We start from the raw sequence: 13,104 nt of genomic DNA on the forward strand, positions 1-13,104 counted from the left end.
CACACACACACACACACACACACACACACACACTTCACCAATTGGCAGGTTAAGATGTTTTATTTTCCCTCATGGCTACTTATAGGAATAATAAATATGTCAAAGAAAAAATAGATTCTCCTAACTCAGCTGGACACTGATGAACCGATCATGACCAATATTTGGGTTGATCAATTAGGCTGGCCTGTGCGGGCTTCCAAATCTTACAAAAATACAGAGAAGACAGGCTAATGCATTCGCACTTTATGAGTTTCATTTGTCAGTGACAGAAAGGGTAGGAATGCTCGTTTTGCTGTTATGCAATAAAGTCAAATTTGTTTGCACTAATGTAAAAATTTGGGGTCTGGCAGACTTGGACGTTTCATTAAGGAGAGACAGAAACTGTAGGCCATGAAAATGGCAATAATTTAGTCATCCTCTGACCACTTAGCTGAAGAATGTTTGTTTGCATAACTTCCTCAGAGACAGCAAACTAAGCCTATTAATAACTCCTTTCATAAGCTGTCAATAAAAATTGGATTCCGGGAAAGGAGTAGTGTAAGGCAGATAAAAGACTTCTTTTCTCACTGCTCCAACACTTAGCATTAGCAACAACACATTATTAGGCTGCAGTATTCAGCGAGTCATCAAGTAAAGCAGGGCTAGAACTATTTCTACCACATACTACATTGCTTTTCCACAACTGGCCATACGAAGCCTTGTGTTGACCAACCATGAAAGCTAAGCACAGGAATCACCAGAGTTACACAGGCTGGAGAAGTGACTTGCCATGCCAGGTTTTGTATGGACAGGCTTAGACCCTGGGCGACAACAATTTCCCCAGTATCGTATTAAACCACCTCAAAATGACAGTATCCCTTTACACGGACGCCGGTGGAAAGCTATAGCAAAATGACTGTTGTGGAAACTCCTTCTGGGGGGGTTGCGAGCAACTTTCTCTCTTGTCCACTGGACTTCGTGCACAAAATACTTTTTCTCAAGAGGACTATGATTATCTCCGAGCTCACAGAGGATCTTCAGGCTGTGAATGTCTTCCAAGGTATGTATACTATTTCTCTCTCTTTTTTTGACAGTGAAATTGTATGCTGTTATGGAAAAAAAAAAAAAAAAAAAAAAAAAACGCTTCATGGAAACTATACAGAAATGCCCATGGGAATTTGGAGACGTGTCTAAAAAGGTATCAATAATAAATACATCACCCATGCTATACCATCTGTAGCTCTATATTGAATAGTTTCCCGTTTGCACACACACTTAACATAACTTGGGGCTCTCTCTACCCAGGAGTTATGCGTGAATGCACGTGCGTAAAAGTGCGTAAATGGCGCACAGTGCGTAAATGGCGCACAGTGCAGACACCCTGTTGTCAGTGTGTGTCTCTCGTGTATACATACATATTGAAATATATTTATATATCTGTATGCATATATTTATATGAATCCAAAACGGATAAAGATAATTCAAACTCCAACAATATTGGCAACCCTCCCCGTTCTCTCCCCTCCTCTCTTCACTGAGAGGAAGTCAGCTGGTGAAGAGCTCATGTCAAAGGTTTTGGAAAGTTACCCACTGAGGATGTTGTGGTCCAGTAAAGGAGCGTCTGAGCATTTCACTAATGCAACAGTAGAGTCAAAGTTGGACAGTAGCATCTATTTTTATGGTGGAGCTCTGAAAAATAACATTTTTATGAGTGACATGTAATTATCCACGTCAGGGATGGGTCTGGTGTGCAGAGCAAGCTTCTATTTGCAGATTTCCAGAGCGCACAAACTGTAAGAGAGGTGCATTATGGCAAATGAAGACATGAGACTGAGTACCTCTCTCAGTCTGAACTATCATTTTTATTATTTTAAATGTTAAACTGTAATGAGAACCATTTTGTGCCTATAACTGCATATATCTGCATATATTGTTCTCAAGATATTCCGCAGCAAAACAAAACTTACACAGAGCAACTAAAGTGCCATCAAGGCATGATTATTGCTCTGAGACAAGCACTTAAAGGCTTACCATGCAAGAGTTTACCTCTGATAATATTTCTACATGTCCACATTTTATCACCATTTCACTGCAGCAGTCTATATATGCCCCCCCAGGTTGTTTGTTGTGTTTGGGATTTTCTGGATGGTAACTTCCCTCTGTGTTGGGGCCGTGGTGCATTCAAGATAACTGGGAAACTTCCCACTCTGAATCTGTTTCCCACCTCAGTTTGTTCAAGTGGGTGAGGTGTAAACGAAATGGATCCCCCTGAGAAAGCTGCCTTTGTTTGTTTGCTCTCACAGTAGCAAAAGCTTTGGACTATCTATTATATATCTTTAGCAAAAATACATGAACAAGAGAAAAAGGCACCACAGTTGAGTATTTAGTTTATGTCATAATTTTCCCTTTTTTTGAATCAGTTTTTAGTAATCTAGCCCCATGATTGATTATGCCATGAACAAGCATAAAATTGTGTGTTTAAGGCATAAACCACTAATTTTTTTATGTTCTTGCCATTCCACATGAATGCCGCCATGTTGATTTATGTTTACCAGCATCACAGAGTCACATGCCGGGGAAGTTACCACTCAGAGTGGGCTCTAAGTTTTGGAGTTGAAATTGCAAGTTGGAGGGCTATTCAGATGCATTTTTCTTATTCAGAATTAGCAAACCATCATTCTAAAATTAGTCAGTTTATATATACATAGATTTTTTTCCCCCTGTTGGCAATAATCAAAAGAAAGCGGGGTATGAAGAGTGATGCAGAGTTGGCCTGTTTTCTGTCAGACAGCCAAGGTAACCAAATGGCATGTTACATATCTGTCACATATTACATTTATTATTATTTTTTATGTTATGTAAGATTTTTTTGCAAGCCCATATGCCAAGAGGAGGCCTGTTGGTTTCTGCAGAGGTGTGTCCCTCAGTGGCAGGGGGAGCAGAGAGGAAAAATAACATGTAGCATGAGGAAGGATCCTGAACAGCACGCCTTTAATTTATCTATCTCCTGACCCTGTAAGTCATAGCGTGACTTTGTGATGTTTTCAGTATTGAGGCATCGTGCATCAAGCAGTATTATGTACTCATAACCATGTCCATAAAATATCAGAGCTGTATGATATACTTGTCACAGTCTACAGACATCTTCATCCATCCAGTAGCTTTTCCAACACAGTCTTTCCAGTGTAATTTGTGGCACTGTATGTTTAGCACCTGCACCCCCAACCTGACACACACAGCGCAACACCAGCCTGACACAAAGCCACGTTCTGTTGATACCTCAAACTTAGCACTTACATAATGTGGCTTGTGGCAAGAGGCACGTCGCAAAGCGTTACTCAAGCTGGCGTGTTGGTCAGGCGTGTTCTTGGGCCTGTAGCCCCCTGGAGCGGAATGTGATAATAGCTCATATCATGGCCGGTCCTGAGCCTGATCCACGGAGCAGCGTTCAGGGGTTTTGACTGTTCATGGCGTCCTTTTGTCACGTGCATGACGGGCCTTTGTAGTGCAGATTTAGACCATATGGCCAGCCCATGTGACAAAGGGAGAATTATTTTTAGTTCTCAAAAGGTATATCCTGCCTGTCAGAGGACACAGAGGAGAGATGGAGAGAAACTGTGTTGTATATAATGTTGGAATAACATCAGTAATACAGTGATAGAATTAAGTATTATCCACTGATTAATGTTATTGTTTGCATTGCTCCAGCTTGTCATCAGAATCATACTGTAATATATACACCCATAGAAATTGAATGGGTAGGAACAGTGTGGGCCGTCGGTTCCCAGCAAATGAGGAGTATTTCCGGGTGGTTCATGTTGTCATGGCAACAGCTGTGCATGTTCAGCTGATGCCACCACATCAACAGAAGAGTTTGTTCACATTGGGAGAGCTGATGCACAGCTAACAGAGAAAATGAATGAAAGAACTGTGAAAATAATTCAGTGGATGTTGATTTTGATTAAAAACAGCAGAATGTTGTTTCTGAGAGGAGTCGAGTCTCACCTGGCAGGCTGATGGTGGCTTTGCCAGGACGATATTCAGTAACTTTATAAACAACGACGCAGGTAATTAGGATTAATTTAGCTCACATCTAATTGGCTAATATTACAGTCCCCATGAAATGACCTCACGACTTCTACTTCCTGTTAAACAGAGTACTTTCAACAGTGACATCATCCTGCTCTTGTGGGCGTAAATTCAAATTTCAACCAATAAAACCTTCACAAATCGTTAAACTTCCTCTTATCCCTTCTAATGGAACTGTGTCTCTTTCTCAAAGTGACATCCTTACCACGGCTTACTAGGGTCACTGTATGGAGAAAAGAATTACACAGCTGTGTGTGTGTGTGTGTGTGTGTGTGTGTGTGTGTGTGTGTGTGTGTGGGTAGGTGGGGCTGTGGAGGGGTTAATATCCCAAGGAATAATCTCAGAATTTTTGAGATTAAAGTGGTAAATTTATGAGAAAAAACTAAAAAATTCATGAGAAAAAAAACAGAACATTTTGAGATTATAAACCTTTATGAGAAAAAAACCTCAGAAAAATACTTTCACCTATACTTTTTTTTGGCCAAGGAGCCACATGTGCTGCCTCTGCTGCTGCTTGCCGTGTCTCAGGCCTGCAGCTGATCGCCTCATCAAATTCTACTTTGCAATATGATTTAGGAACAAGGGAATCCTGCTGATTTTGGCCCACAATCACAAGATTGTTTTCTTCTGAATCGGTCCAGACTTTAAAATCTCAGAATTTTCTAGTTTCTTCTCATAAATTTACCACTTTAATCTCAGAGAGTTTTTTTCTTGGAAATTTACCTACAGTGGAACTAGCACGCCGTTGTATATCCTGTTGGTTTGCACTTGTGAACGATCCTAACATGCGCTTTATCCCGCCCAAACAGAAAGAAAGAAAGAGAGAATTTCTTGGGGTCTTTAACATTAGGCTACAGATTAGCTAACTTTATCAGCATGCCGATGATTTTAATTAATTTTGTGCGTTAACTTTAACTTCCCCCTTCTTTGTCGCTGCGAGCTGCGACACCGAGACAGAGATCCACCCCGCAGCCAGGAGCTCGTTTTGTCACCATGGACGTTTCAATAAAGTTAGTGAAACAAACTCTTCTGCTGACGCCGTGACATCAGTGAACGCCACACGTGTTGATTTGCCCACAGAGGTCCTCGCCAGCTCTACTCATTCTATCTCTATAACATGAGCTGCACAAACCAGAGCGATCAGCAGCGATTCAGCGACTCGTGTGGCCCAAACTGCAGCTCAGACAAAAACCAACATGACCTCTGTCCCGTTGGCATGCATGTGCACCGTATGAATCTGAAGAATATTTTCAAAATGAATGCGAGAGAACGGAGGATTAAGTCACCCTTGGTTATGCAGTTAGAACTTCAATACTAATAAAAACAACCATGAAATCATTAAGCACTCGGCTATTTACATCACAATGTGAAACCTCTTCATTTTCAGGACACTAAATTTCCTGAATTGATCATAATGTGATGCAGCCGCTGTGCTCATCTCACTCTACATGAGCCATCAAATGCTTCAGAGTGAGATGCAGTACGAGTCCTCCAGGTGATGCAAACCCCATCTATTACATGGCCAGCATTTCTATTAATAGCCTCAATGCCACCTCGTCTCCTCTCCCCCTCTTCATTTGTACTCACGTTAGAAGGATGGGAGTTTATGGTCTCAAAAAAAAAAAAAAGAAAAAAGAAAAACACTGATGTAATGTGGTGTTATTTTTCTGTCCTCTCTTTCAGATTGTTTTATCCAATTAAGCTGTCATTTTCCCTGACTAGATGGAATAATTTCCCTGACCAGAACAGAATATCTTTTTTTTTTTTTTCAATGTTTTGTTTTGCTGTCTAGACAGAGACCTCTTTGTGAAACTGTGCTGCAAGTTGTTGCCGTGTCACGCAAGGACAGGTGCAGAAAACAAGACATTCACAATCAGACATTCACTAAGGCTGTTCGAGAAAAGCAGTGCGGTTACGTAGCTGATCGGGCCGCATCGCATGGCTGATTATCGCTTACACGTCGTAAAATCATAAATCTCTGCTAATTTAGATTCGGTCAACAACAATCCGTCAACAAAGCTCTGAAATATTCTGGTGTTCAGATGAGCGAAAACTGGAATGGTTGTTGACTTTTGTTGTGTTTAAGTCTGCTGACTTTATTTCCAAAGCCTGGAGAAGAGGACATGGTAGTTTGTTTGATTAATATTTAATTTGAGCTTTTATTGATAGATATGATTAGCTTCTGTCTGTTATTCAGGAGTTTTGCCCGAGTGATGGAAAGAGTACTACAGACTGCTCCTTCTGTAGAAGTACTGTTCCTTTGCTGGTATGTGACTGCAGTAGAAGTAGAAGTACTGTTCCTCTGCTGGTATTTGACTGCAGTAGAAGTAGAAGTACTGTTCCTCTGCTGGTATCTGACTGCAGTAGAAGTAGAAGTACTGTTCCTCTGCTGGTATTTGACTGCAGCAGAAGTAGAAGTACTGTTCCTCTGCTGGTATTTGACTGCAGTAGAAGTAGAAGTACTGTTCCTCTGCTGGTATTTGACTGCAGTAGAAGTAGAAGTACTGTTCCTCTGCTGGTATTTGACTGCAGTAGAAGTAGAAGTACTGTTCCTCTGCTGGTATCTGACTGCAGTAGAAGTAGAAGTACTGTTCCTCTGCTGGTATTTGACTGCAGCAGAAGTAGAAGTACTGTTCCTCTGCTGGTATTTGACTGCAGTAGAAGTAGAAGTACTGTTCCTCTGCTGGTATGTGACTGCAGTAGAAGTAGAAGTAGTGCAGTAAAAATGTCCTGCAGTAAAAGTCCAAAGTGTCTCATTTCAAATGTCCTGGCAGTAAAAGTGACTGAGCTCCTTTTTCCAAACAGTAACTGTGTTAGCTGGGATCTTTTCCATGCAGTTAGAAAAGGAGGAGAGAACACGCTGCACACTACATGCTTTTAAAGGGGCATTAGACTTTTTTGCTTGTTGAGTCTAAATGGTCCTCGCTGTAGTTTTTCATGGTGCAGCTTTTATTGTGAAATTTTGGAGATGGCAAAAAGTAGAACCAACAAAGTAGAAGCAGGTTTGTCCTCTTATCTTACTGAGCTTTTATTGTGAAAGGCTCCACAATCTGTCACTGATCACCTGCTCTCTGTAATGGATCTGATTTAAAATGTAATGAAGGACAAAACTCAAGCAGAAATGGACTGAAATAAAAATAAATCCCTGACTGGGTCACTGTTATGGTGACAGCACACTGATACTGTAATGTGTGAATCCTGATGAGTTGAGGCACAAACTAATTATCAAATGATCAAGAATTAACGATGTTCATACCTGAGCTAACCTTTAATAATCTCTGTTATAATTTATTAATACTAACAACATCCCTGTATTTATATTTAGCTGTGTTTAACATTATTGATATAGCACTTTTCTTAACAAAGTTGCAAAGTACTTCACAGAAAGAAAAAAGAATTAAAAACAATTAAAGCAAAAGAAAAATGATCATAGAGAGGGAAGGAAAAATGTTACACAAAAATATAAAGTTGTCAAAAGTGTGAGAGTAACGCACATCAACATATCAAACATTCATAAAATATTAGTTAATACGGAATTAATTCGACTACTAATATATAATAATAATATAATATATAATAACTATAATAATAATCGTATCAGAATATGCTATTTCAGGTCTGATGTTTTGCCAGTTGAGTCTAAATGGTCCTCGCTGCAGTTTTTCATGATGCAGCTTTTATTGTGAAATTTGGAAATGACAAAAAGCAGAACCAACAAAGTAGAAGCAGGTTCCTCTTCTCATCTTTGCTGACTGAGCTTTTATTGTGAAAGGCTCCACAATCTGTCAGTGATCATCTGCTCTCTGTGATGGATCTCTCAAGCATCAATGTACTGAAGTAAACATAAAATTACTGACTTAAAAAAAATACTCACAAAAGTACAAAAGTAAACAAAAAAGCTACTCAATTACAGTAACGTGAGTAAATGGAATTAGTTAATTTTGCCTCTGGTTGATAAAAGTCTGATGGGTCTGAAGATGAAATTGAAAAATGCTTAAGTTGTCTCTTTGTTCTTGTATTTCTGCTGTTTGATAATGCACACGCTGTACGTGGGCGAGCACACAACCTGAACACACGACACAATAATAAAATAATCGCTCATTTATTCATGCATTTGGAAATAGGGAGGTCTCAAGCTGTAATTTATAGTTAGAGTTCGAGTTGAAAGTGGAATGAGTTCACAGCTTTTAATCAGCAGACTCTAAAGGCGTGTCTGTAGTGTCTCCCGTCCAGTTTCTGGAAGTGGGTGTGCCGCAGCGGTCATCAGAATGAGCGATGGGCCCCTGCAGCCACAGATGTTTTGTTGAATTAGGCCGCTAACACCTCCAGGAGGCTCAACAGGCAATTACACCGTCCCAGGACGACCCGATCGGATCGACGCTCCTGCACGCTACACCTTCACCGTGCAGACAGTACATCAGCGCCGAGGCTCAGCGCCACAACATCTCTCCCAGTGATTGCCGACCTCACCATCAATCTCGCCAATAACACTCTAATGGGATAGCTTACTGCTCTAGATGGAAAAAAAAAAAAAAAACACGCTCTGCAGTTCAACAACCTCATTGTTCCAACAATCGCAGGTTAAAGGCGTCGCCGAGCCGGCTGGCAGATGGCTCGTTCAGCAGGCGACGTGCACCCGAGACGTGACGACGGAAAACAGCCACGGAGAGAGAGCGATGAGGCATCTTACAGTCACAGCTATTGCATAAACACAGGGTTACAGCACAGATTTATGTGGCGTTCCATTAGTGAGGCTCATGCCTAGAAATTAGGACGACAGCTATAGTTAAACACACACACACACACATTTAATTCCAACAGCAGCTTCTCTTGTTTTGATGTGCTGCATTTTTAATTTTTATTGTGTCGTAAAGCACCTCGCGCCACATCTCTTGTTTGAAAGGTGCTCTCTAAATAACAATTATTATTATTATTTAGTAGCCTATTATGATTCAAAAATAGATAGCACATCCATAGATACGGAGTAATTAAGACCATTTCCCTGCCAAGTGTGGCTAATTTTTATGTTTGGTGGGTAAATAACTTGGGTTCCTCAGCCAGGTGGCCAGTAAAGTATTCTGAATTACAGTGTAAGGGCAGATTCACACTTTTTTTTTTTGTTTGTTTTTTGTATTTGACCCTCACTGTGCACCGTACATGTGGTGACGTCAGCCAGTCAATTCAAAGCTGCTTACTACCATTTTTCACTTTCTACACCATGACCGTCTGTGTTTTTGCCGTCAGAAACATCTGGGCTTCATGCTATTAGAGATGTGGCGACTTGTTTTTGAGGTTAAGCCTCCAAAAAGAAAACAGGAAGACGAGATCCTGCAGTTTTATGGCTGCTAACACGTATTTTGGGCTTAAATCTTCTCAGTTTACCTTGTCAAAAAGTTCATTTTAGACCCTGATCAAGCCAAATGTCAGTTTTACTTGCTCATGATATTAGAGACACGTCAGTGTGTGAAGCTGTTAAGGGGAAAGTTCATTACAAATATCCTGATAATACCTTTTCTTTTTTTTTTAGTAAGTTTATGAAGCATCCGTTTTGTTGTATTCACCACATTTTTTTAAAATTTTAACTCACTTTCCTGTGCGCTTGTTTACTCGGGCAGGTTTTCTGTGCAGGAGGAGCAGGATCGTGTCTGAATGACTTCAAAGCATCAGGCAGTTTCCTGAACTTTGATTTGGATTTGATTCCTCAAGAAGGTGACAGACTGTTCCACGGCAGTGTCACAAATGGCAGCGGTGTGCTTTTAGCGGATTAAAAAAAAAAAAAAAAAAAAAAAAAAAAAAGCAGCTCCACACAGCCACTGAAGGTACTTATGAGTGTGTGACCAGATCATGCACGATATTATTTCATTTCAAGGGAGGACAGAACCAATTTCGTGTTTGACTCCAATTGGAAATCCACTATTGCTTTTGCTTTCAGAGCTCCAGCAAATTTTAAGCGATTTCAGTCATTTGTGGCTGTGAAACATTTTAAATATACAACCGCGAAATGACAGAACATTAAGCAACAAAAATGCAAATAATTCTTTGAATGTGAGTGTAAAGCGTTTGAAATCTGTGACTTTGAAAAAGCGTAAAACTCCGGAGTAAACATCCGTCTTGCTGCAGTTGTTGTGCTCACAGATGACGAACTGGCAGAGGAACCGGCAGTAAAAAAAAATAGCAAAACAAAGCCAAACAAAAACACAAAGAGGGAAGTCGTGAGGCTATTAAGTCTCTCCGTTTATCCGTCTTGACAACACATTAATCAGAGCTGATAAGGGGCTGTCAGCTGGCCGCTTTGCCGACATACAGGAGAGATGCTGCGGGCGGCTGTCCTGTGTGTCTTTACACTGATTACCGGCCTGTTTTCAAAATGAGCCGGCTCAGCCTCCCTCACTTGGAAATCACCGGCAAACAGTTCAAGCGACACTGGACTGATTCCTCGGTGAGATAAAGACGCTTTAAATTTAGCGATACTGTGATATAAGACGAGGAACCATCTGTGATTTTGGACACTTTAATGTGGTGTAAGAGTGGCCTTTTCCTGGTTTTATAAGCTTCATTACAGGGAAGCGATGCATTTTTCTGTTGTAGCTGTTCTGTTATTTGGCTCCTATCCACATTTCTAATGTCTATTGTGTGTGTAAATATCTCATCAAACCACCAATAGTCACCCTGACAGTATCATCATAAAGTCAATAGAGGTATAATACAATTTTGTCCATATTTCCTAGCCCTACTTTGGGTAGATTTTGGGCTTTGTTTTGAAGATCTAAGGTTGTGGTCTGCAGAGCGTGGTGCAGGTGCATTCAGGGCGTGTCCAAGTCCACTTTTGCTGTTTTAGTGTTGGAAAAAAGTCTGTTTGCTCCAGGCTCCTGGTTCTAAAGGCTTGTTCTGAGTCTCTTCATGAATCCTGGCTGTGTTTTGGGCGTAACATGCAGTAAACCAATCAGAGCGCCGTCTCCCGTCCCCTTTAACAGCCAGGTGTGTCACACCTCGGTGGGCTGCTGTTCTAATGGAGGATTCTCCAGGTAAGAAGGAAGGAGACGGAGTGAAAGCTCCCGAGCAGATCATCTACACTGCAAAAAGTCAAATCTTACCAAGATTATTTGTCTTATTTCAAGTAAAAATGTCTTATTTCTAGTCAAAATATCTCATTACACTTAAAATAAGACATGATCAGCTCAGTATTAAGTAGTATCAAATTCATACTTGTTCACTTGTGTCACAAGTAAAAATTTGCTTGTTCCATTGGCAGAATATATGTCTTGTTTCTAGCAAATTTTCACTTGTTTCAAGTAAATTTTCACTTGAAACAAGTGAAAATTGTCTAAAGACAAGTTACTTCTGAGGTGATCATGTCTTATTTTAAGTGTAATGAGATATTTTGACTAGAAATAAGACATTTTTGACTTGAAATAAGACAAATAATCTTGGTAAGATTTTGACTTTTTGCAGTGTACGGCGACAGCAGGACTCCATCTGAGCTCCCTGAGGTGAAGCAGCGTCCCTGTGTGTGGGACAAGCAGAGCGGATGCTCGCCGGCGCCCCCTATGGAGGCCACCATTACTGTCTTGATAATGAGCTTCAAATAGCAGAAAAAACTGCAGCACTGACCTCAGAGCTGATTTTTGTTGCTCAGTCACTTCCAACTGCCTCAAGACATCAATGCAGCAACACAGCAGCTCATTTTAAGAGCAACACGCCCGTGGAGCTCAGATGGACACCAGAGACTTTGCTGTTTCCACAACGTGGGCGCTGGACGGGGGAAATGACAAGTGCGGCCATTGGAAACCAGAAAAGACACTTGCGTAACGCCTGACGCCGCTTTGTGCCGGGTGGGAGACAGGGCCCCATTCTCTGCCGGACCGATTGGACAATGAGCCCGATGACTGGCCGGTCACCTGGGCCGGGTTAACATTTTAATGGCTCCAGGCCACCGGGGAAATGTTTTTGTCAAACTCTGACAGCCTTCATTAATGAGTTTGTCACATCCCATTTTCCACACAAACACGGCGTTCTGGCGGCTGTCTGACAGAGGGGAGTTATTAATGTACACTTGGGATTACAGCCTCATTGTAAGTTTAAACCACCTTGAGGTTTCCATTTGGCACTTACATAACGTGTCTCTATTGAACGATAGCAACCTGATTCTTCGGGCCCCGCGCTGTATCCCCTCTGCAGATCTTTCCAATCGGCTGCATTAATCTGACGGCGTCCAAGGCTTTATTATGTTACTTCATCCTAGACGTGTAGATTGCATTGCTAATTACACATACGCTTTCGTGTTGGGTTTCCTCGCTCACAGCGAAATCAGCTGCTTTTGTGTGCCGTGACAATCCAGTGCCTTAATAACAGCCGTTACTACATCCACGTCCTCACATGAGACAAAATCAATGACACGCTTTCACAAGATAAAAATCACGGCTTATATGTAAACTGAATATGTAATATGTCACATTTGGTATGTATACAGTACACCTGCAGTATACACAACACGATGTTTGGTCAAATTGTTGATTAAGTTTGCTGTCACACACAATCTAGGGCAACAGAGGATTACAGATTTGTCATGGCATTGGGAAAGGTAAGCATTTCAAAGATTTGTCATATCAAGTTGAAGCTTTTCTCGTCTTTTTTTTTTTCCTCATGCCACCTAAAGCCTCACCGCGCTGCAGCTTTTTATGAACAAGCTCGAGATTTGATTAAATGCAGCAGCTGCTCAACCATAAAAAAAAAGTTTTCTCCCCCTCTCTGTGAGGATGAGCCGGTGACTGGAGGGCGGGCGCCCCGCTGGTCCCGTAAACTTTTGAGGGGCCACAGATGCTGATTATCAGCTGTGGGACTCACACATCGTGCCGAGGGTTAAGGAAGGCTCGTACGAAACACACGCTCAGCGGTTTGTGTTTCTGAAGGCCTGTGAGGGTGGGGGGGGGGGGGGGCCTGAGAGCTGGGCATACATGCACCTCAGCGACTTCATGTGTCCAACTTTGAGTAAATTCAACACTCAGATGACGGGGAGCAGTGGGGAATATCTGTCAA

General features: G+C 41.4%; 1 long non-coding RNA gene across 1 annotated transcript in view; it reads left to right on the forward strand.

The window, feature by feature from the left end:
• Positions 1-147: 147 nt before the first annotated feature.
• Positions 148-13,104, forward strand: part of LOC115378339 (uncharacterized) — a 65,135-nt gene continuing 52,178 nt past the window's right edge. The window contains exon 1 of the long non-coding RNA XR_003930111.1: positions 148-1,039. This is a non-coding gene — a long non-coding RNA (uncharacterized LOC115378339). The remainder of the gene's footprint in view (positions 1,040-13,104) is intronic.

This window comes from Myripristis murdjan, chromosome 3 (genome assembly GCF_902150065.1).
Source record: "Myripristis murdjan chromosome 3, fMyrMur1.1, whole genome shotgun sequence".
Classification (NCBI taxonomy): Eukaryota; Metazoa; Chordata; class Actinopteri; order Holocentriformes; family Holocentridae; genus Myripristis; species Myripristis murdjan.